The 25,002-nt window shown below is 50.0% G+C and overlaps 1 protein-coding gene across 5 annotated transcripts in view; it reads right to left on the reverse strand.

The window, feature by feature from the left end:
- camta1a (calmodulin binding transcription activator 1a) overlaps nucleotides 1-25,002 on the reverse strand; it is an 840,747-nt gene that overhangs the window by 764,369 nt on the left and 51,376 nt on the right. The gene's annotated exons all lie outside the window — the stretch shown is intronic.

The raw sequence follows: 25,002 nt of genomic DNA on the forward strand, positions 1-25,002 counted from the left end.
TCACCTTATACTATGGGTTCTTTTCACGTAGCACCTGAGCTATCTGAACTATTGATGGTCACATCACGTGGAGGCTGGGGAAGAAAACTATTAATCTGAGGGTGTTGAGGCAGACTTTTGCTCTACACTTTCTGAGGTGGCAATGGGACAGCCCTGTGAGCAAATGCTCTTTATTAACCCCATCTAAGATCAACAGACGATAAGCAAGGCATTGGGCAGGAAGTCCTACAGAGGTGCGAAATGGCGACCATAAAACGGGCCAGCATGTTCTTGGCTCCAACATAGTCTGGGGATCGATTAAGGCAGTACATGAACCTCATGAAAGATATCTCACCCCAATAAACATCCTTTGTGACCTTCACTTTCCCAAAAAATACTTTATAAGTTTTGAATTTTAAAAGATGTACATTTGAACATGAGAACCAGGAGCAGGAGTGGGCAATTCAGCCGCTCCAGCTCGCTCCACCATTCAATAGGATCATAGCTGATCTCCTCTCGACCTCACCTCCACTTTCCTGCCCGTTCCCCCTTCATCGCACTATGAATTTAAAATCGGTCTGTCTCCTCCTTAAATTTACTCCATGTCCCAGGATCTACTGCACTCTGGGGTAGCGAATTCCACAGATCCATGAACCTTTGAGAGAAGTAATTTCTCCTCATCTCAATTTTAAATCTGCTACCACTTATCCTAAAACTATGACCTCTCATTCTAGATTACCCCACCAGAGGAAGCACCCGCTCTACATTTACTTTGTCAATACCTTTTATCATCTTATATACCTCAATGAGATCTAATCTCATTCTTCTTAACTATAGAGTACAAGCCTAAACTGCTCAATCTCGCTTCACAAGACAAACCCCTCACCTCTGGAATCCAGTGAATCTCCTCTGAACTGTTTCTAATGCCCTCCCCAAATAAGGAGGCCAAAACAGTGCACAGTACTCCTGGTGCGGTCTCACCAATGCCTTGCAGAGTTGCAGCAACATTTCCCTACTTTTAAACTCTATTACTTTAGCTACAAAGGCCAAAGTTCCATTTGCCTTCCTAATTACCTGCTGCACCTGCATACTAATTTTCTGCGATTCATGCACAATGACACCCAGATCCCTCCGCAGTGAAGCGCTCTGATGTTTCTCTCCATTGAGATAAGTTGCCTTTCCATTTTTCTGATCAAAATGGATAATCTCACATTTATCCGCATTAAACTCCATCTGCCAAATTTCGGCCCACTCACCTAACCTATCTGTATCCATTTGTAAATTTCTTATTTTCTCATTGCAACCTACTGTCCCACCTATTTTAGTGTCAGCTGAAGATTTAGCTGTAACATATTTCTGAAATTATCAGGCCTGGCGGTTTGATTAAAACATATTCTGCTTCAATCATCCTGTACAACGGGAGTCCCAAGAGATGGAAATAAATAAATACTGTGCGTCTCACTGTATTAGCACTTCACCACGAGATGTCCCTGGTCTCTTCGACAAATAAGACAACCAGTGACATCTGGTGGCAGAAAGCTAGCGCTGCAGAGATGGTGATCTGCATTTTGTGGATGTCACAATGGATGACCTCATAAAACTTTACAAGAACATTGGGTGAATCAAGACTAATTGCACCAGCTCCTACCCAATTCATTCCCTCTTTACACCAGAAATCTATGGAATTTCTTGCTCTTTCTCATGCCACGTGTGCACTACCACATACCACACAGGCCATTCTTCATATGTCAGCCACGTCGCCAAACTACTTGACTTTGAGGAGTGGCACTGCTGTGCCTGATCCTGTCCTCAACTGATATCCACATGTTGGAAGTTTGCTGGGGTCTATTGGTTAAGAGTCAGGAACAGCAACTCTGGCTGCCTCCCTCCTTCTATAACTCACAGTTCTCTGTGGATGCCTGGCTGCTGAGCTGCCTGAGATTGGCAACTCAACACAGGCCAGGGGTAGCAAGAAAATGAAACCTTGCATTGATACCCTTAGCAGGGTACAACGTCCCAACACACTTCATAGGTGTGCCATCAAACAGAACTCGACACAAAGCCACTTGAAATATGAGGATAAGTGGTCAAAAGCTTGGTCAGAGAGAGTTTTTAAGGATGGGCGCGATTTTCCGACATTTCCCGGCGGTGGGGTCCTCCAGTCTCGCCAAAGTCGATCGTCACGGCAGGATCCCCAGTGATGGGATGGGCCATTGATTTTGGTGGGGCCAAAAGATCCAGCTGGCAGACAACGGCGAGCCAGGTCCGCTGCAGGAAAACGAATGGCGGTGGAGGGCAGATGGAAAATTCCCACCAATGGTCTTAAAACAATAGAACCGTTGAATGTTTATGGTGCAGAAAGAGGCCTTTTAGCTCATCGTGTCTCCACTGACCAAAGAAAGAGAAAAAAGAAATTAGCCGCTCATTTTAATCCAACTTTCCAGCACCTGGTTCAAAGCCCCTCAGGTTACAGCACTTAGTTGCAGTTCCTTTTAAACGAGCTGACCATTTCAGCCTCAACCAACAACTGAGGCAGTCAATTCCAAACGTCCACTACCCTGTGGATGAAGACGTTTTACCTCATGTCCTCTCTAATCCTTCTGCAAATCCCCTGAAATCAGTGCCCCCTGGTAATTGACCCTTCGACTAGGGGAAACAATTCTTTCTTGTCTGCCCTAGCTTGGTCCCTCATAATTTTGGACCCCTCAACTAACCTCCTCTGTTCTAGCCTTTCCAATCTCGGGCTGCAGGTTTCAAGTCCTGGAAACAGTCTTGTGAATGTAATTTTATTTTTATTCATTTACAGGATGTTGGCGTCGTGGGTTAGGCCCATCCCTAGTTGCCCACCAGAAGGTGGTGGGGAGAAGCCTCCTTGAACCGCTGCATTAACTAGTCTATGAGACAGTGCTCCCAACTTTGGCACAAGCCCCCAGATGTTGGTGAGGAGGTCTTTGCAGGGTCGGCGGGGCTGGGTTTGCCGTTGTCGTTTCCGGTGCCTGGTTCGATGCCGGGTGGTCCGTCCGGTTTCATTCCCTTTTTGTATTATTGCAGCGGTTGAATACAACTGATTGGCTTGCTGGGGCATTAGAGCCAACCACATTGCTGTAGGTCTGGAGTCACGTGTAGGCCCGACCATTAAGGATGGCAGATTTCCTTCCCTAGCGGGCATTAGTGGGTTTTACCACAATTAACAGTGGCTTCATGGCCATCATTAGACTTTTAATTCCAGATTTTTATTGAATTCAAATTCCATCATCTGCAGTGGTGGGATTTGGACGCAGGTCTCCAGAACATTACCCTGGGTCTCTGGATTACTAGTCCAGCAACAATACCATTACGCCACTGCCTTCCTCAAAACCTGGAGGATGTGTGGTGAAAATAACTCCAGCTCAGATGCTTCCCCGCCCCATTTACCCTGCCATAGTTCAAAATGGTCGGCCATGTAATGAAATCTCCAGGAACATGCCCAACGAGAGTTGGCAATCCTCCCTTCCCCCACACCCCATTTCCCCCTACAGTATACAACCTTCTCAGACTCTAGTTAATGGCCCCCAAACCCTCTATGGGCCTGTTGTGCCCATCCCAGTGATATATCAACACCTCCACCAACCAGTTTGTTACAACCCATATTATATCTTTTCTAACTTACATAACTCACGCCGGTGAGAGCAGAAGGGCCTCGGTTTAAGTTCTCATTGGAAATATAACACCTCTGACAGTGCAAGCACGGTAGCATTGTGGATAGCACAATTGCTTCACAGCTCCAGGGTCCCAGGTTCGATTCCGGCTTGGGTCACTGTCTGTGCGGAGTCTGCACATCCTCCCCGTGTGTGCGTGGGTTTCCTCCGGGTGCTCCGGTTTCCTCCCACAGTCCAAAGATGTGCAGGTTAGGTGGATTGGCCATGATAAATTGCCCTTCGTGTCCAAAATTGTCCTTAGTGTTGGGTGGGGTTACTGGGTTATGGGGATAGGGTGGAGGTGTTGACCTTGGGTAGGGTGCTCTTTCCAAGAGCCGGTGCAGACTCGATGGGCTGAATAGCCTCCTTCTGCACTGTAAATTCTATGATAAAACTCTTGGCCATCAGCATGGATTTTGCACTCAAATCTTTGAAATAGGACTGAAACCCACAACTTTCAGGAATGGTCTTTAGTGTAATGGAAGGGCTTGATGGGTAAGACATGGAGATGATGGGCGGGATTCTCCCAACACCCGCTGGGTCGGAGAATCCCCAGGGGGCGGCACAAATCCCACCCCGCCGCTCTGACGCCAGCTGCCGTATTCTCTGGTGCTGGTTTTCGGGCGGGGGCGGAGTTCATGCCACACCAGTCGGGGGCCGTTAACAGCGGCCCCCTCGGCAATTCTCCGGGCCCCGATGGGCTGAGTGGCCGTCATTTCCTGGCCAGTCCCGTCGGCGTGAAATGGACATGGCACAGCGGGACTTGGCTTGTAGGCCGGCTAGGTGAGTCCTGGGGGAGGGGGGGGGGGGGGGGGCATGGTAGACTGGCCCGCGATTGGGGCCCACCGATCTGCGGCAAGCCTGTACCATGGGGGCACTCTTTCCTCTTTCCTTCCATGCCAGCCTCTGTAGAGCTCTGCCATGGCCGGCACGGAGGAGAACCCCCCTGCGCATGCGCAGGAACACGCCGGCCAGTCTGCGCAGGCGCCAACTCGCGCCGGTCCTTCGCCGGCAGTTGGCATGGCGCCAGCCACTCCGACGCCGGCCTAGCCCTCGGAAGTACGGAGGATTCCACACTTCCGGTCGGCCCAATGCCGGAGTGGTTCGTGCCGCTCTTGGCACCGGCGTCGGGCCAACCAGCCAGTTGCGGGAGAATCCCACTCGATATGTTCACAAATGGGTCAGATCAGAATAGGGGCAATTACTTGTAAATCCAATAGGAAATTCAGGAGAACCTTCTTTACCCAGAGAAGGGTTGGCATCTGGAATTTGCTGCCACAAGGAGTAGGTGAGGCAAATAGAATAGATAAATTGAAGGGGAAGCTGGATAAACACATGAAGAGAGAAAGGAAGGAGGATATATTAATTGGATTAGGTGAAGTGAGGCTCATGTGGAAAAGAGGGCACCACCTGGGTACCCTGGCCGTGCCAGCCTGGCACCCCTGTTCGGGGCCCTTATTCAAAGCGAGTTACGTTGAATACGCATTTGTGTTTCTTGGCACTGCGAGTGCTGGGAAACGCGCGGCTAAACGCGCTCGGTTGGGGACTTTGTTGCCTTTTGGGAATGTCGCACCATAACATGGACCTGTTGCGACAAATAGTCTGTCTCTGTGCTGTAAACACTTTGTGAAATGCAACAAAACATTTAACTGAACATCCAGCAAACTAGAATATTAGAGAGAAAATGATCAAAGTAAGCGGATCTCTGGTCAGGTGATACTTTGAGTATTGTATCCAGTTTTGGTCAATGAGAAATGAGGGAGCTCTCCAATTGCTGGAGGCAGTGAAGCAAAGAGCTAAGAGGCTGAATACCCAGATCTGAGTTAATGGGAAAGACTGTACAAACACTGGCTCTTTCATCCAGAAACCTTAGGCAATCGAAAGGTGATATTCTAGAACTATACAACATAGGGCCAGCAGTAGGTTATTCAGCCTCTACAGCTAGCTTTTGGCATTCAATGAGATGGATGAAGGCTGCATCTCAACTGCATCCACTTAGTTCATAAGATCATAAGATGTCGGGGCAGAATTAGGCCAGTTGGCCTGTTGAGTCTGCTTAGTCATTCAATCATGGCTAATCTCATCCTGGCCTTAACTCCACCATCCTCCCCGTTCTCCATGACCCTTCACCCCATGACCAATTAAAAATCTGTCTGACTCCTTAAATTTACTCACTGTCCCAACATCCACCACACTCTGGGGTAGCGAATTCCACAGATTCACAACACTTTGGGAGAAGTAGTTTCTCCTCAACTCTGTCATAAATTTGCTACCTCTTGGGCGAAATTCTCCGGAAATGGAGCGATGTCCGTCGACTGGCGCCCAAAACGGCGCAAATCAGCCGGGCATCGCGCCGCCCCAAAGGTGCGGAATGCTCCGCATCTTTGGGGGCCGAGCCCCAACATTGAGGGGCTAGGTCGGCGCCGGACGAATTTCCGCCCCGCGGAAATGACATCTCGGGCCGCGCATGCGCGGGAGCGTCAGCGGCCGCTGACAGCATTCCCGCGCATGCGCAGTGGAGGGAGTCTCTTCCACCTCCGCCATGGTGGAGACCGTGGCGGAGGCGGAAGGGAAAGAGTGCCCCCACGGCACAGGCCCGCCCGCGGATCAGTGGGCTCCGATCGCGGGCCAGGCCACCGTGGGGGCACCCCCCCCCGGGGCCAGATCGCCCTGCAACCCCCCCCAGGACCCCGGAGCCCGCCCGCGCCACCTTGTCCCGCCGGTAAGGTAGGTGGTTTTATTTACGCCGGCGGGACAGGCATTTTAGCGGCGGGACTTCGAGTGGGGGGGCCCGCCAACCGGCGCGGCGCGATTCCTGCCCCCGCCGAATCTCCGGTGCCGGAGACTTCGGCAACCAGCGGGGGTGGGATTCACGCCAGCCCCCGGCGATTCTCCGACCCGGCGGGGGGTCGGAAAATTTCGCCCCTTATCCTAAGACTATGGGCGCTATTCTACCCCCCCCCCACGCCGGGTGGGAGAATCGCCGGGGCACCGCGCGAATCACGCCACGCCGCCCCGACCCCCGCACGCGATTCTCCCACCCCCCCGGAAACCAGCGGCGTGCGATTCGCACCGGTGGCCGCTCGGAGAACTGGCGAGCGGCGATTCTCCGGCCCGGATGGGCCGAGCGGCCGCTACAACATGACAGGTTCCCGCCAGCGGCGTCCACCCCTGGTCACTGCCGGTGGAACTCTGCGAGAATGCTGGGGGGGGCGGCCCTGTGGGGGGGCGGGGGGCTCCTTCACCGGGGTGGCCTCCGATGGGGTATTGCCCGCGATCGGGGCCCACCGATCGGCGGGCCGGCCTCTCCCCCCCCGGGGCTACCTCCTTCCGCGCGCGGCCCCAGAACACCGGCTCCATGTTGGTGAGGGGCCGGCGTGCATAAGACGTTCCCCGCGCATGCGCAGGATGGCGCGGCCCAACTGCGCATGTGCAGGATTGGGTTGCCCCAATTGCACAGGCACGGGTTGCCGTCTCCAGCGACGGCGCAAACACTTGGCCTCAATATCAGAGAATCGCCCCCTATGACCTCTTGTTTTAGAATGCCCCACAAGAGGAAGCATCTGCTCCACGTCTACATTCCCCATACTTTATTTTCATCTTTTATATCTTCAATTGATCTCCCCTCATTCTTCTAAACTCGAGAGAGTATCGGCCTAAACTGTTCAATCTCTCCTCATACAACAAACCCCTCGTCTCGGAATCAACCTAGTGAACCTCCTCTGAACTGCCTCCAATGCCACTACATCTTCCCTCAAATAGGGGGACCAAAACTGTGCACGATAGTCCAGGTGCGTTCTCACCAATGCCATGACATGGTTTTCATTACCTTTAATACCGTCTTCGACAAAATCTACCAATCTCAGTTTTGAAATGTTCAATCTCAACATAATTTTTTTTTGGGGGGGGGGGAAAGAGATTTTTACTCCCCCTTTGTGTAAAAGGAATTGGAAATTATTATTTCAAACGTAATTGTGAGATTACAACAAGGGGGCGGAGATTCAAACCAGAAATGGGCAGATTTAGGATTGAAATCAGGAAGCTCTTCATGCAGAGTGGGATCAATGATCAGTTCCAGATTGAGCAACTCAACCAAAATACCTTGAACCATTTAAGAAGAATAAGACTGCTGAAATACAGAGGGAGGGGGATGCTCTGAGGCTGGTTCTGGCTGGAGGTTCTAAATAGGCCAAACGGCCAACTTTTGCGACTGGTATTCGGAGGAAAGTATATTGTTATTCAACACTGGGCCATCTCTTTAAAATGCGAACCACAGGTGTTTTTCTTTTCCGTGTCCAACGATAACTCAATAGAAAAGGAGGATTTTTATCCTTTGGGAATATAGCTCTACATTTCCCAATTTTCAGCCTCTTGTTTCAAGTCTATAGTAACACAAGAACGTAAGAAATAGAAACAAGAGTGAAAGATCATGAGTAATCTTCCCCGTCAATTCCACTTTGTTGCCTATCCCCCATGTCCCTTGATTTCCTTAAATGTTCAAAAATCTGCCAATATCAGTCTTGAAAATATTCAACGACTGAGAATCCACAGCTTTCTGTGGTTAAGAAAAAAATCCAAGGGTTCTCCCTCAGTGACATTCACCTCAGTTTAGTTTCTCATTCCAAAACACCGGCACTTAAGCTAGCGCGACACTCCCTCAGAGCTGCACAGGGAGAGGCGGCCTAGATTTTGTGCTCAATCTCTGCAGCCTGAAGCCATGGGCATCCGACTCAGAGGTGAGAGTACTACCAGCTAACTGAGCCACAACTGAAGTGTACAAACACACATTTCTGCAACAGCAACACACACAAATAAAAAGGGATAAAACATGAGGGAGGAACAGGTCTGAAAAACCGCTGCACGTCTCAATTTATTCTGATTCCACTCAATCCGAGCAGCTAGCAAGGGAAGCGGAAAGAAGCAATTATGGAAGAAAAAGCTCAAATGAAAAGGGCTGCAACTGTGCGATTGAAAAGAGTTCCCCATCACCACCAACCCCCCCCCCCCCGCCCAACTGAAATAATCAATACTCAATGATGCAACAAACGCTGGCTGAGGGGGGATATGAAAGCCTTTTTCTCATATATACACATATGCTTGACTGAAATCGCCTGCTGAAAGATCGTGATCTTTACCAGTGCCAGTTTTTCAACAGAGGGCACCAGCCTGCCTTGGCATGGACCCAATCCTGGCATGTCTATGGTCATTTACATTTTCTGTTACCCTGCACATTAGTGATTTTGGAGCTTTAAAAATATCCCCCCCCCCCCCCCACCCCCAAATGGGTTTATTACTTGGCGGAGAAAAGAAAAAGAAAGCCCGACAGAGAATCCTCCTCCTCTCCTCACTCTATCTGCTTGTTCCGAGGTGCATGATCACAGGGTAATAATATGGTGTTTATACATCCTGTAAATGTCAGTCAGGCTGATGTAATTTACCCTAACAGCATTTTATACCATATCATAAAATTTATGCTCAGCTGTGACTTTGAAGTGCGGCCGAATGTAAAATAGGTTTTAATGTTGAAGCCGAGGAGAGGCGGATTCAGCCTGCCTTGAGCTGCAACTCAAGTCCCTGGCAGTGAAACGTACGTGTCTGCTTTCGGTATTCTGTTGAACTTTTTTCATTCTTTAGGCCAAGGTTTTTCTCCTCCATTCTTTTGTGACTCATGGACAATTAAAAAGGAATATTAGATTTTTTGTGTGTCTTTTTCTGTGCGGTGTATATAATTGCGCATTTGTGTGTACATTAAGGTGTGTGTGTGTGGGCATATTTGTGCGTGAGTAGTTGTTTGTGTGATTGTTGATCCTGCTGCTTTGGGTGTCATAGATTATCATAGAATTTACAGTGCAGAAAGAGGCCTTTCGGCCCATCGAGTCTGCACCGGCTCTTGGAAAGAGCACCCTACCCAAGGGCCACACCTCTACCCTATCCCCATAACCCAGTAACCCCACCCAACACAAAGGGCAATTTTGGACACTAAGGGCAATTTATCATGGCCAATCCACCTAACCTGCACATCTTTGGACTGTGGGAGGAAACCGGAGCACCCGGAGGAAACCCACGCACACACGGGGAGGATGTGCAGACTCCGCACAGACAGTGTCCCAAGCCGGAATCGAACCTGGGACCCTGGAGCTGTGAAGCAATTGTGCTATCCACAATGCTACCGTGCTGAGCGAGTTAATCTTCGCACCCTCCATTATGATTGTCAGGAAGCCCTTTTGAAAATATGTCAATCCCAAATCTTGTCCTTTTTGAAAGTGAGCAGGTATTAGAATCCTTTCGACCACTGGAGTGAAGGTAAGGTTTTTATTTGTAGCTTTCAGTCCCGGCAAAAAGGAACAGGAGGAGGTTATTCAGTTCGGTCAGTGTGATCCAAAAGGATTTCAATGCTCGCTAAATTTATGGTGATCAGGTCACCATAGGCAGCATAAGATACATGCAATATTAATAAAAACAATGTGCCATCTTTTGAAAATTGGTTCAAGGTTTCAAATTGTCAGCAATTAAGTCAGGCACACTCACAGCCAAAGCCAGGAGAACAGCCTCAAAAGGGTTTTGCAACGTAACTGCTCCACAACACAAGCCTGCTCAAAGGGTGGTGACAATCTGTCAACTGAAGTTCTCCGTTTGCTCTAGTTTATTTCAAAAGTGTGCTCCAGTTCATTAAAAAAAGTCAACTTTCAGGGCGGCATGTGGCCGTTAGCACTGGGACTGCAGCGCTGAGGACCCGGGTTCGAATCCCAGCCCCGGGTCACTGTCCGTCTGGAGTTTGCACATTCTCCCCGTGTCTGCGTGGGTCTCACCCCCACAACACAAAGATGTGCAGGTTAGGTGGATTGGCCACGCTAAGTTGTCCCTTAATTGGAGAAAAAATAATTGGGTACTCTAAATTCATCAAAAAAAAGACAAATTTCTTCAAGAGTAAATTGTCTCTATTTTATCAATAATATATATTATTGATTATATTAGGAGGAAAAACGGTAGCATGGTGGTTAGCACAATTGCTTCACAGCTCCAGGGTCCCAGGTTCGATTCCGGCTTGGGTTACTGTCTGTGCGGAGTCTGCACATCCTCCCCGTGTGTGCGCGGGTTTCCTCCGGGTGCTCCGGTTTCCTCCCACAGTCCAAAGATGTGCAGGTTAGGTGGATTGGCCATGATAAATTGCCCTTAGTGTCCAAAATTGCCCATAGTGTTGGGTGGGGTTACTGGGTTCTGGGGATAGGGTGGAGGTGTGGACCTTGGGTAGGGTGCTCTTTCCAAGAGCCGGTGCAGACTCGATGGGCCGAATGGTCTCCTGCACTGTAAACTCTATGAAATAAAAAAGAAGTGACAAATCTCCACATATTGGCTTCTGCATTCTTACACTTTCGCTCAAACACATTGTCCAGGTATTTAATAGACCTTTGGTTCATGACCAGCCTACTGCAATATCCCTCCTATGCCAATAGCTCACTTTTCCTTTCCATCTGCTCTATTAAGATGAAGGTTGAACATGTTTGGATGTTGCTGCACCACTCTAGCTTGCCAGAACTGCACACTGCAACCCGCAACCATGCAGTGCTGCCCGTCACTCACATACCTCAACTATTTTGTGAAAACCACCAATTACCAGCTAAACAAAACCAGATTCTACAGTTAGCAACTGTCACTCGATTTCCCAAGAAAAATTAAAAGGCAAATGGACCACAGTTTTCCTAAGGCCGGCCCTGCTTTCACTGTGCTTCTCACAATGATCCCGTACATCTAAATGTATGATCATTTAGAGGCACCCAGAGATAGCAGGAAAGAGACAGTAGCAAACAGACGACTATATTTCTTGTCTCGTTGAGCAAGTGGCCCTTCAACTTCCAGTTAGAAACCCGACAGTTGAACTATGTTCTGCTAAACTTTCTCACAGTTTGTCCACAATGTGACCCCTTTCTAACAGCAACGTTAGATTCTTCCTTGCTTAATTAGGGATTGATGACAAATTATAGTCTAGTGAGTAACAACCATACTCTTACCCACCATTGCAACCTTAACACAACTTAGTATTGTGTGGTTCTAAAAATGAACAGCATCGGTTCGCCACTGATTTGTCACATGTGACGAATGGCAAACGCATCCGACATTATCCTAGGTTCCCTTGCCCCGCAGAATAAGTTTCTTATCCGGGCAGCACAGTAGCACAGTGGTTAGCACTGCTGCCTCACAGCTCCAGGGACCTGGGTCCGATTCCCGACTTGGGTCACTGTCTGTGCGGAGTCTGCACATTCTTCCCGTGTCTGCGTGGGTTTCTTCCGGGTGCTCCGGTTTCCTCCCACAAATCCCGAAAGACGTGCTGTTAGGTGAATTGGACATTCTGAATTCTCCCTCAGTGTACCCAAACAGGCGCCGGAGTGTGGCGACTGGGGACTTTTCACAGTAACTTCATTGCAATGTTAATGTAAGCCTACTTGTGACAATAATAAAGATTATTATTATTATGCTTCTATGTGCTCTGCCAATTATTTCAAAATATTAAACACCTCAATCGTATCCCCCTTAAAATTCTATATTCCAGGGAATACAAACAGTTTATGAGCAAGAAATAATATGCACTAGATACCCCAAAAGTATCAAACTCCATTGCTAACCATCAAATGTTTCAGTGTTGGAGAGGGATTTGTTCATTGGAACAATTTGGATAACAGAGGGAGTTTTGCAATGCTAAATACTGGAGCAGTTTTGTTTTGTGTTGCCTACTCATAGCACAATATGGGCATAAATTAACATGTGTAATATTTACAACAGACAGAAATGTTGCTCTGGGGCTCAATTTTCCACCTAATGACTTTTTTAAACTCCCCTTTGTCTATTTATTTACAAAGACTACATTCAATAGCACGTCCTAATTGATTCCTTTTTGTTTCCACCAAGTATTGAGCTGTGTAGTAAAACATAACTTTGTGAAAGTCACTGCTCTTGTGAGCAGTGAGCCAGAATACAACACAAAGACTGGAATTACTTCAAGTCATGCTTTAAAGGAAAACAGGATCATATTCTCTTTCTTACCCCCGAGGCAACAAAATCAATTGTTGCGGTGCTGCTTCAGATCTGCATTTATCCATTGATCTTACAGGGCATACCAACTCACAGTGCCACGTACAGTATTGCAACTGCACAGCGCCAACATACTGTGTACTAACTCACAGTATCAGCATACAGTGCACCACCTTAACGTCAAAAGACAGTGTGTCGAATCGCAATGTTTACATAAAGTGTGCCAACTCAATGTCAACAGTGTACCAGCTCACATAGCCAGGATAGAGTGTACCAACTCACAATGCCAACATGTAGTGTTGCAACTCACAGTGTCAACATACATCAACTCATAAACAGGTGTGATGGGTTTACATAATCGAGTTATTGTTATACAATGTTCACACAGCAATCCATCTGGTGCTCTGTTATATTATAAGGTGGCTGTAATTGCTCCAGCAATTATCCGTTGCTTGTCACAACTGATGTGTGTGTGTTAATGTGGCGTGGGCGTGTGTGTGTGGGTATGTGAGTGTGTGTGTGTGCGTCTGTGTGTGCGTGTCTGTGTGTTATGAGAGATTTTGGGCGAAATTCTCCCCCAACGGCGGGATGCCCGCCGACTGGCGCCAAAGCCGGCGCAAATCAGACGGGCATCGCGCCGGCAAAAAGGTGCGGAAGTCTCCGCATCTTTGGCGGCCTAGCCCCAACATTGAGGGGCTAGGCCGACGCCGGAGGGATTTCCGCCCCGCCAGCTGGCGGAAATGGCGTTTGTTGCCCCGCCAGCTGGCGCGGAAATGCGGCGCATGCGCGGGAGCGTCAGCGGCCGCTGTCAGTTTCCCCGCGCATGCGCGGGAGCGTCAGCGGCCGCCGAAAGTTTCCCGCGCATGCGCAGTGGGGAGAGTCTCTTCCGCCTCCGCCATGGTGGAGGCCGTAGCGGAGGCGGAAGGGAAAGAGTGCCCCCACGGCACAGGCCCGCCCGCGGATCGGTGGGCCCCGATCGCGGGCCAGGCCACCGTGGGGGCACCCCCCGGGGTCAGATCGCCCCGCGCCCCCCCCCAGGACCCCGGAGCCCGCCCACGCTGCCTGGTCCCGCCGGTAAATACCAGGTTTGATTTACGTCGGCGGGACAGGCAGTTTCTGGGCGGGACTTCGGCCCATCCGGGCCGGAGAATCCAGCGGGGGGTCCCGCCAACCGGCGCGGCTGGATTCCCGCCCCCGCCCAATCTCCGGGAGCGGAGACTTCGGCGGGGGCGGGGGCGGGATTCACGGCGGCCAACGGCCATTCTCCGACCCGGCGGGGGGTCGGAGAATGACGCCCTTTGAGTCTCTATCAGAAACATCAAGTTGAAAGCTGGGTAGAAACTGGGCTGGGTACTGGTTCACGAGACCAGGATCGTACCCAGTGTTGCACATTGTGCAATGCCACCAATGTAACCAAACTTAATAGTACGCATCCGGCATGGCCTTCTTACTCCCTCCATCCTCTCTGCATTGAAATCGAGAATACCAAAGATCTCACAATCTCCTACTATTCCAGGACGACAAATCTTGGAATTCTTCAACTCCTTCTAGTCTTCTTGTCCCCCACAATCCATGTGCTTGAATGAGCCAAGTTTGGTGTTCCAATTACCCATCATCTTCTCTCCTGCACACTTTCCTCAGCTACATGTGTTGGCTGTCACTAGATTTTTCAATAATGGAAAGTCCTGTAAGTGCTTGCTTTCCCTGCGCTGATTTTGTTTTGGCATTTCATTCCGATTCAGCGTGAGCCCCTTGACACCTCCATGACTAGGAGGCATTTTCTTTGAAGGAAGTTGGATGGGTGCCAGGTCAATAGAAGGATTCCCCTCCCCAGCACCATATCCCCCCCCCCCCCCCCCCCACCCCATCTTCACCACTACTGCTGACGACGTGATAAAGGCTTATCTCATCCTCTGTCTCGCTGTTCCACCTATATGGAGTAAGCAGGATGCCAATATAAATAAAAGATTAGAGGCAAAGTCAGACTGCTCTCCCCCCTGAACCAGAACTCTCTGAAATTGTTAATGAAATATTTATTTGCATTCATTAAGTTGCTCGTGGGATGTCCCAACCTGATGAACTATGCTGTTTGTAAGCTGTCTCCATTATGCCCATACATGCATGGACACACACATATACACACAAGCAAACACACAGACAAATGGAAAAATACAGATGCACACATGCACATCACACATGCAAACACATATCCATTTAAAAACATACTTGCACACACGTGCAAATGAACATTAACTTAATCACATCACGTGTATATAATCTTAATTAAAAATGATGGAACAATGATTTGCTCAGTAAACGCAACAATTTATGTCTTGGGTTCAATATTTGAACCTTCTGACTCAAATCTTGCAGCAATGGTTCCATAGAAGCCAAATCCCTCCCACCTCAGAACCTTCCTAATCTTCTCTGAGCACTGACAGTGTGACTTTCAGACTGTCCCAGTGAAGTGGGGTGGCGGTGGGAGTGGACAGAATCATAGCCTAGCCTCATCCTCCCTGGGTCTGTACTCGTGGGAGTTTAGAAGGATGAGGGGGGATCTTATTGAAACTTACAGGATACTGCGAGCCTTGGATAGAGTGGACGTGGAGAGGATGCTTCCACTACTAGGAAAAACTAAAACCAGAGGACACCATCTCAAACTAAAGGGACGATCCTTTAAAACAGAGATGAGGAGGAATTTCTTCAGCCAGAGGGTGGTGAATCTGTGGAACTGTTTGCCGCAGAAGTCTGTGGAGGCCAAATCACTGACTGTGTTTAAGACAGAGATAGATAGGTTCTTGATTAATAAGGGGATCTGGGGTTATGGGGAAAAGGCAGGAGAATGGGGATGAGAAAAATAGCAGCCATGATTAAATGGCGGACCAGACTCGATGGGCCGAGTGGCCTGGTTCTGCTCCTATGTCCTATGGTCTTATCCCCTACAGTTCGGGCAGGGTGAGGGGGACTGAATTCCAGGGAACAAAAAAACCAGCATCTTCAGCAGTGGAGGGGATTAAATTGGCATTACAATTAAAGGTGAATGTGTGAGGCCACAAACCTTTCACTCAGGAACACATCACCAACTCAAGAGGCAACACGGAGACAGACAGGAAGACAGGAACATTATTGTAATACTGACAGGCACATCTCATCATACACAATCCAATCCTGACATGCATGCCTGCGTCATCCAGCACTCATTTGGCATTTTGGGATCCATCTTTCACCCACTAAAGCTCTTTCCGCACGAAAAGAGAGATCTGGGACTGTGATGCTGAAGGGCAGATCAATACTGATCTCGGATGTCAAGAACAAGGGTTGAACTGTCAAGTCACTGAATCGAGAATTTACACTCCAGTGCCTTTTATAGCCAGCATCATTTCCTCTTTTATAACAAGCATTATTGTGCATGTCCTAAAGATTCAAGCTGTTCATACCTACTAACAGCCTATCTGAAATAATGTGCTTTTGCTTTTAAATGTTTATGGGCATCACAGTTCTGTGTGTGCAGCTTCTACCTGTTTCCCCTGTCCCCTCCACCCCCTCACCAGCTATATATATATATATCACTCCTCCTCAGCCCTGCATTCCTAATTTGTCAGAGCTGCCGCCTCCCGCTCCTCCCACTCTCCAACCTTCAGCTCTGTTGACCCACGAGAGCAGCCCAAGCTGAACAGGGCCCTTCAAGTGCTTCCCACGCTTATATGTGCTGAGGCCTGCCCACAGCTACTTCAAATTTTACTCTGCCTGCAGGGATGTCCGACAAATGTTAAGTTAACGATACTCAAAGAAGTGATTTCTCAACCAGGATAGGGTTGCTTTAGGTCTCGTCAGGCTACATCGAGTATATAGCACGGAAACAGACCATTCAGTCCGATTATCGGTGCTGGTGTTTATAGTCCATCAGCGTCATTCTCCGACCCCCCGCCGGGTCGGAGAATGGCCGTTGGCCGCCGTGAATCCCGCCCCCGCCCCCGCCGAAGTCTCCGCTCCCGGAGATTGGGCGGGGGCGGGAATCCGGCCGCGCCGGTTGGCGGGACCCCCCGCTGGATTCTCCGGCCCGGATGGGCCGAAGTCCCGCCCAGGAATTGCCTGTCCCGCCGGCGTAAATCAAACCTGGTATTTACCGGCGGGACCAGGCGGCGTGGGCGGGCTCCGGGGTCCTGGGGGGGGGGGGGCGCGGGGCGATCTGACCTCGGGGGGTGCCCCCACGGTGGCCTGGCCCGCGATCGGGGCCCACCGATCCGCGGGCGGGCCTGTGCCGTGGGGGCACTCTTTCCCTTCCGCCTCCGCCACGGCCTCCACCATGGCGGAGGCGGAAGTGACTCTCCCCACTGCGCATGCGCGGGAAACTGACAGCGGCCGCTGACGCTCCCGCGCATGCGCTGGGAAACTGACAGCGGCCGCTGTCGCTCCCGCGCATGCGCCGCATTTCCGCGCCAGCTGGCGGGGCAACAAACGCCATTTCCGCCAGCTGGCGGGGCGGAAATCCCTCCGGCGTCGGCCTAGCCCCTCAATGTTGGGGCTAGGCCGCCAAAGATGCGGAGACTTCCGCACCTTTTTGCCGGCGCGATGCCCGTCTGATTTGCGCCGGCTTTGGCGCCAGTCGGCGGGCATCCCGCCGTTGGGGGAGAATTTCGCCCCAGATCTCCCATTCCATCTACCTCCTTTCAGCCTTCAAGCATATCTTTTATTCACATGCATTCATCTAGTTTCCTCTTAAAGGCATCTTAGCTATTTGCCGCAACAATTTCTTGTAGTAGCGAGTTCCACCTTCTAATCACTTTCAGAGTAAAGAAATGTCTCCTTATTTCCCTGTTGGTTTCATTAGTATATTGTCTTGTACCATCGCTCACATGCTAGCTATAGAAGCTTTTTAAGTAAGTAATGAATCTGATCAGGCAGCACCTTGATTACAATCTCTCATTTGGTGACCATGACCCAAGAGAGACATCTAATCCCTGACATCAGCAGGACTAGGTGATGGAGATCGATGGCAAAAAACATTACAGAATCACAGAATTGTAACGGCACAGAAGTAGGCCATTTGGCCCATCGTTTCTGCACTGCCTCTCCAAACGAGCATGCTGACTTTGTGCTATTCTCCTGCCATTTCCTCGTATGCCTGCACACTGTTTCTATCCAACTAATCATCTAATGCCCCCTTGAATGCCTCGATTGAAGCTGCCTCCACCACACCACCTGACAGTGCATTACAGACCCCAGCCACTCACTCTGTGAAAAACCTCTTTCTCGCATCACATTTGCTTCTTTTGCAAATCACCTTCAATCCGTGCCCTCTCGTTCTAGAGCATTTTACGAGCGGGAGCACGTAATCTTTGCCCAGCTCCCTCATGATTTTGAACATCTTTATCAAATCTTCTCTTAGCCACCTTCTCTCCAAGGAGAACAGTGCCAACCTCTCCAATCCATCCTCATAACTGACGCTTCTCATCCTTCATTCTTGTAAATCTCACCTGCACTCTCTCCAATGCATTCACATCTTCCTACAGTGTGGTTCCCAGAACTGTACACAATACTCCAGCTGAGGTCTAACTAGTGTCCTGTATAAGTTCAATATAGCTTCCTTTCCCTTGTACTCTATGCCCCTATTAATAATGCCCAGAATACTATATTCTTTATTAACTGATCTCTCCACCTGTCCTGCTGCCTTCAATGATCTATGCACATATACCGAGGTCCCTCTATTCCTGCTTCCTTTTAGAATTTTGCCCCTTATTTTATATTGTCCCTCCATGTTCTTCCTACCAAAATGCATCACCTCACACTTCTCTGCATTGAACCTCATCTGCCACCTATCTGCCCACTTCACCCACTTGTCTATGATCTTTTGAAGTTCTACACTGTCCTCTTCACAGTTTACAATTCTTCCAAGTTTTGTGTCAGCCGCAAATTTTGAAGTTGTCCCCTGCAAACCAAGATTTAGATCATGGAATCGTACAATCCCTGTAGTGCAGAAGAGGCCCATCGAGTCTGCACTGACCCTCTGAAAGGGTGCCCTAACAAGGACCCCTCTGCCCCATCCTCATAACCCCATCCAAGGCGCACATCTTTGGACACTAAGGGGCAACTTTACCATGGCAAATCCACCTAATCTGCACATCTTTAGAATGTGGGAGGAAACTGGAGCACCCGGAGGAAACCCACGCAAACACGGGGAGAACGTGCAAACTCCACACAGACAGTCACACAAGGCTGGAATTAAACTGGGTCACTGGTAATGTGAGGCAGCAGTGATAACCACTGTGCTGCCTCTTAATGTATATATCATTAATATATATCAGTAAAAATAAAGGTCTTAATACTGAACGCGGGGAACACCATTACAAACCTTCCTTCAACCTGACAAATATTCATCGACCATTACTCTCGGCTTCCCATTATTCAACCAATTTTGTATCCATGTTGCTACTGTCCCTCTTACTCTATGAGCTATAACTTCTCTCACAAATCTGTTGTGTGGCACTGTATCTGAAAGTTAATGTACACCACATCAACAACATTACCTTCATCGACCCTTTCTGTTACCTTCCAAAACACTTCAGCAATTTAAACACAATTTCCCCTTTAGAGATCCATACTGGCTCTTTCTAATCAACCCATATTCTTCCATGTGACAATAAGACCATAAGATACAGGAGCAGAATTAGGCCATTCAGCCCACTGAATCTCTTCCATCATTCGATCATGGCTAATATGTTTCTCATCCCCATTTTCCTGCCTTCTCCCTGTAATTCCTGATCCCCTTATTAATCAAGAACCTATCTATCTCTGTCTTTTTTTTTAAATTTAGAGTACCCAAATTTTTTTTTCCCAATTAAGGGGCAATTTAGCCTGGCCAATCCACCTAACCTGCACATCTTTGGGTTGTGGGGGTGAAACCCACGCAGACATGGGGAGAATGTGCAAACTCCACACGGACAGTGTCCCAGGACTGGGATTCGAACCCGGGTCCTCAGCGCCGCAGTCCCAGTGCTAACCACTGTGCTACATGCCACCCCCATCTATCTCTGTCTTAAAGACACTCAGTGACTTGGCCTCCACAGCCTTCTGCGGCAATGAGTTCACCACCCGTTGCCTGAAGACATTCCTCCTCATCTCAGATTTAAAGGATTGTCCCTTCAGTCTGAGATTGTGCCCTCCAGGTTTTAGTCTCTCCTACCAGTGGAAACATCCTCTCCACGCCCACTCTATCTCGGCCTCTCAGTATTCTGTAAGTTTCAATGAGATCCCCCATCATCCTTCTAAACGCCAACGGGTACACACCCTGCGTCCTCAACCGCTCCTCATGTAACAAGCCCTCCATTCCCAGGATAATTCTTGTGAACCTCCTCTGGATTCCCTCCAAGGCCAGCACATCTTTCCTTAGATAGGGGGCCCAAAACTGCTCACAATTCTCCAAATGGGGTCTGATCAGCGCCTTATACAGCCTCAGCTGTACATCCCTAGTCTTGTATTCCAGCCCTCTTGAAATGAATGCTAACATTGCATTTGCCTTCCGAACTGCTAACTGAACCTGCATGTTAACCTTAAGAGAATCCTGAACTAGGACTCCCAAGTTGCTTTGTGCTTCAGATTTCTGAAGCCTTTCCCCATTTAGCAAATAGTCTATGCCTCTATTCTTCCCACCAAAGTGCATAACCTCACACTTTTCCACATTGTATTCCACCTGCCATGACGACTAATCCTATGCCAAATAATTGTTTCTAGAAATTTGCCCACCTCTAATATTAAACTGACTGACCTGTAATGCTGGGGCTATCCTTACAACCCTTTTTTGAACTTTCGGGCTTTTCAAACTTAAAAACAGGACAATGGAAGGAGACTGCACAAAGTATATGGGTAGCAAGGTAGCATAGTGGTCAGCACTGTTGCGTCACAGCGCCAGGGTCCCAGGTTCGATTGCCGGGTTGGGTCACTGTCTGTGTGGAGTCTGCACGTTCTCCCCGTGTCTACGTGGGTTTCCTCCGGGTGCTCCGGTTTCCTCCCACAAGTCGTGCTGTTAGATAATTTGGACTTTCTGAATTCTCCCTCTGTGTACCCGAACGGCGCTGGAATGTGGCGACTCGGGGATTTTCACAGTAACTTCACTGCTGTGTTAATGTAAACCTACTTGTGACAATAATAAATATAATTGTATAAGGTGTAGAAATGGTAAGTTATGAATACCTCGTATCACAAAATGATTCAAACTGACAGGCTGGTTTAGGATTGATGTCAGAAGGCTCTCCACACAATGATCAACACACACAGTGGACTTCTGAGTCGTGTGGTGGAATACAAGATCCTTGAGATAATTTAATTACAATGGGCTGTTGTAATGGGGGGGTGTAGACTATGTGCCAATGAGCTCCAAGGCTGTCCTGCACCCTCTATAAATTTGAGCTAATCCAAATCTTGGCTGCCAAAATCCTAACTCACGCCAATTCCTGCTCACTCCTCGCTACTGCACTCCCTCAGTTACAACTGGTCCCTGGGCTGAAAATGCCTCCATTTTAAAATTCTTATCCATGATTTCAAATCTCTCCATTAGCCTCATGTCTTCCCAATTCTGTGACCTCTGCCCGTGCTACAACCCTCGGAGATCTCCGTGCTCCTCCAATTATGGTTTATTGTACATGCTCAATTTTCATCCCTAAGCTCTGGAGTTCTGAACTTCTCGACCTCTCTGTTATTCTCACCTCCAATAAGACGCCACTAAAGCTCTGGCCATCTGTCTTAATATCTCCTTATGTGGGTTGGTGTCAAATACTGTTTGATAATCGTTCCTGTGATGCACCTTGGGACATTTTACTGCGTCAGAGGAACTGTATAAATGATTACGTTATTATTCATAAATGTATAAGTTATTGTATGGATATACTCATTGCCTTCCTCATCCATATCTTCCGTCTGCTCACAAACTCAACTTTGAAGAAGAATATTAACTGATTAAGGAGCTCAGGTGAAAGGTCAAGTTATGAGATTGCAAAAACAAGGCAAGGTCAATGATGCACTATCAATTAAGACGAGACGAGAGTAGAGAGTAATCAAGGCTTTATTACACAGAGATGTGTGGCCTTCTACGGCTGCTGCCAAAATGACTGCAGTTCGGAGAGCACACACATTTATACTCCGCGGAGCCAGCAGGCAGGGATCTACCCCCGTACCTGTAGTACAGGGGCCTTACCGTAATACTCTCATATGCAGTGCAATATATATAATATAAAACAACAGTGGTGACTACCACATTCACCCCCTGTTAAGAATGAGTCCAGCGCGGGTGGTGGAAAACTATTTACATACAGGTTGTCATTAAAATTTCAGAGAAGGTTACAAATTTAGTCGGTCGGGCGCCTTGATCCGTCGTTGGGAGCGCCGCAGTGCTGGTGGCAACTCAGGCGTCGGCTCGGTCATCGGTGACTCCGGGAGCGTGTCGACATCCTCTTCATCCCCGGGTGGGACCAAGGGGAGGACGGATTGTCCTGGAGTGGGGGTTGTGGTGGGGTTCACTGGAGGAAGAGAGGGTTGTGTGGGGACCCAGCTGGTGCCAGGCCCCTGAAGGAGACTGTGTCTTGGCGGCCATCGGGTATGCTACGTAGGCATACTGCGGGTTTGCGTGGAGTAGCTATACCCTCTCAACCAAGGGGTCCACCTTGTGGAGCCGCACATGCTTGCGGAGGAGAATGGGCCCTGGAGCTGCCAGCCATGTTGGGAGCAAAACCCCGGAGGTGGACTTCCTGGGGAAGGCAAAGAGACGTTCAAGGGGGGTTTCGTTAGTCGCCGTGCACAGGACTGTTTTAGCACACTGGGCTAAATCGCTGGCTTTGAAAGCAGACCAGGGCAGGCCAGCAGCACGGTTCAATTCCCGTAACAGCCTCCCCGAACAGGCGCCGGAATGTGGCGACTAGGGGCTTTTCACAGTAACTTCATTTGAAGCCTACTTGTGACAATAAGCGATTTTCATTTTTCAGGAGCGACCGAATGGAGTGAAGTGCATCGGGGAGGACCTCCTGCCAGCGGCAGGTCGGGAGATTTGTGGACCGTAGGGCCAGCTGGATGGCCTTCCAGACTGTCCCATTCTCCCGCTCCACCTGCCCGTTTCCCCGGGGGTTGTAGCTGGTCGTCCTGCTCGAGGCAATGCCCCTGTTGAGCAGGTACTGGCGCAGCTCATTGCTCATAAATGAGGATCCCCGGTCGCTGTGGACGTAGGCGGAGAAACCGAACAGAGCGAAGGTGGTGTTGAGGGCTTTGATGACGGTGGCAGATGAATATTTGTCGACCACATTGAGAAAATACGTGTTGCGGTCGGCGGAGGGGAGGGGCCCCTTGAAGTCCACGCTGAGGCGTTCAAAGGGGCGGGAGGCCTTCACCAGGCGCGCACGGTCTGGCCGGTAGAAGTGCAGTTTACACTCCGCGCAGACCTGGCAGTCTCTGGTGACAGCCCTGACTTCTTCGATGGAGTAGGGCAGATTGCAGGCCTTAATGAAGTGATAAAAGCGGGTGACCCCTGGGTGACAGAGATCGGCGTGCAGGGTCCGGAGTCGGTCCACTTGTGCGCTGGCACATGTACCTCAGGACAGGGCATCGGGGGGCTCGTTGAGCTTACCGGGGCGATACAAAATCTCGTAATTAAAGGTGGAGAGCTTGATCCTCCTCCGCAAGGTCTTATCATTTTTGATCTTACCACGTTGTGTGTTGTTATACATGAAGGCAACCGACCGTTGGTCTGTGAGGAGAGTGAATCTCCTGCCGGCCAGGTAATGCCTCCAGTGCTGCACAGCTTCAACGAAAGCTTGGGCCTCCTTTTCAACGGAGGAGAGCCGAATTTCGGAGGCATGGAGGCTGCGGGAAAAGAATGCCACGGGCCTGCCTGCCTGGTTGAGGGTGGCGGCCCGAGCGACGTCTGATGCATCGCTCTCGACTTGGAAGGGGAGCGTCTCGTCGACCGCATGCATCGCGGCCTTGGCAATGTCGGCCTTGATACGGTTGAAGACCTGGTGAGCCTTGGCCGTCAGTGGGAAACCGGTGAAGTGGATGAGTGGGCGGGCCTTGTCCGCAGAGTTAGGGACCCACTGGGCGTAGTATGAGAAGAACCCCAGGCATCATTTGAGGGCCTTGGGGCAGTGGGGAAGGGGGATTTCCACGAGGGGGCGCATGCAATCGGGGTCGGGGCCCAGAACGCCGTTCTGAACCACATAGCCGAGGATGGCTAATCGGTTCGTGCTGAACACGCACTTCTCCTTGTTGCAGGTTAGGTTGAGGAGTTTGGCGGTGTGGAGAAATTTGGAAAAGTTAGCATTGTGGTCCTGCTGGTGACGTTATCCAGGTACGGAAAAGTGGCCCGCAGTCCGTACCGGTCAACCATTCGATCCATCTCCCGTTGGAAGACCGAGACCCCGTTAGTGACGCCGAAGGTAACCCTAAGGAAATGATAAAGGCGGCCATCCTCTTCAAACGCGGTGTACGGGCGGTTCACCTTGCGAATGGGGAACTGGTGGTAGGCAGATGTCAGGTCCACTGTCGAGAAGACCCGGTACTGTGCAATCTGATTGACCATATCAGATATGCATGGGAGGGGGTACGTGTCGAGCTACGTGTACCGATTGATGGTCGGACTGTATTCAACGACCATCCTGTTTTTCTCCCCTGTTTTCACCACTACCACTTGGGCTCTCCAGGGGCTGTTGCTGGCCTCGATGACACCTTCCCGCAGCAGCCACTGGACCTCAGACCTGATGAAGGTCCTGTCCTGGGCGCTGTACCGTCTGCTCCTGGTGGCGACAGGTTTGCAATCCGGGGTGAGGTTGGCAAACAGAGAAGGCGGGTCGACCTTAAGGGTCGTGAGGCCGCATACAGTAAGGGGTGGTAAGGGCCCGCCAAATTTCAGGGTTAGGCTCTGGAGGTTGCACTGGAAGTCCAGGCCGAGTAGCAAGGCAGCGCAGAGGTTGGGGAGGACATAGAGCCGGAAGCCGCTGAACTCTACCCCCTGGATAGTGAGGGTGGCGATGCAGTACCCCCGGATCGCCACGGAGTGAGATCCGGAGGCCAGGGAGATTCTTTGGTTAGCGGGGTGTACCGTGAGGGAGCAGCGCCTTACCGTATCAGGGTGGATGAAGCTCTCAGTGCTCCCGGAGTCCAGAAGGCAGTATATCTCATGCCCGTCGACCTTCACCTTTGTCGACGCGGTCGCGAGGTTGCGCAGTCGGAACTGGTCGATCGTGACGGAGACGAGACGCGGCTGGTCTTCGGCAGTTGCAGGCGATGAGCGGCCCGATGAGGTGCCCGACGGGCAGGGGTCCTGAGGCGGGGAAGATGG

This window comes from Scyliorhinus torazame, chromosome 16 (assembly GCF_047496885.1).
Source record: "Scyliorhinus torazame isolate Kashiwa2021f chromosome 16, sScyTor2.1, whole genome shotgun sequence".
NCBI lineage: Eukaryota > Metazoa > Chordata > Chondrichthyes > Carcharhiniformes > Scyliorhinidae > Scyliorhinus > Scyliorhinus torazame.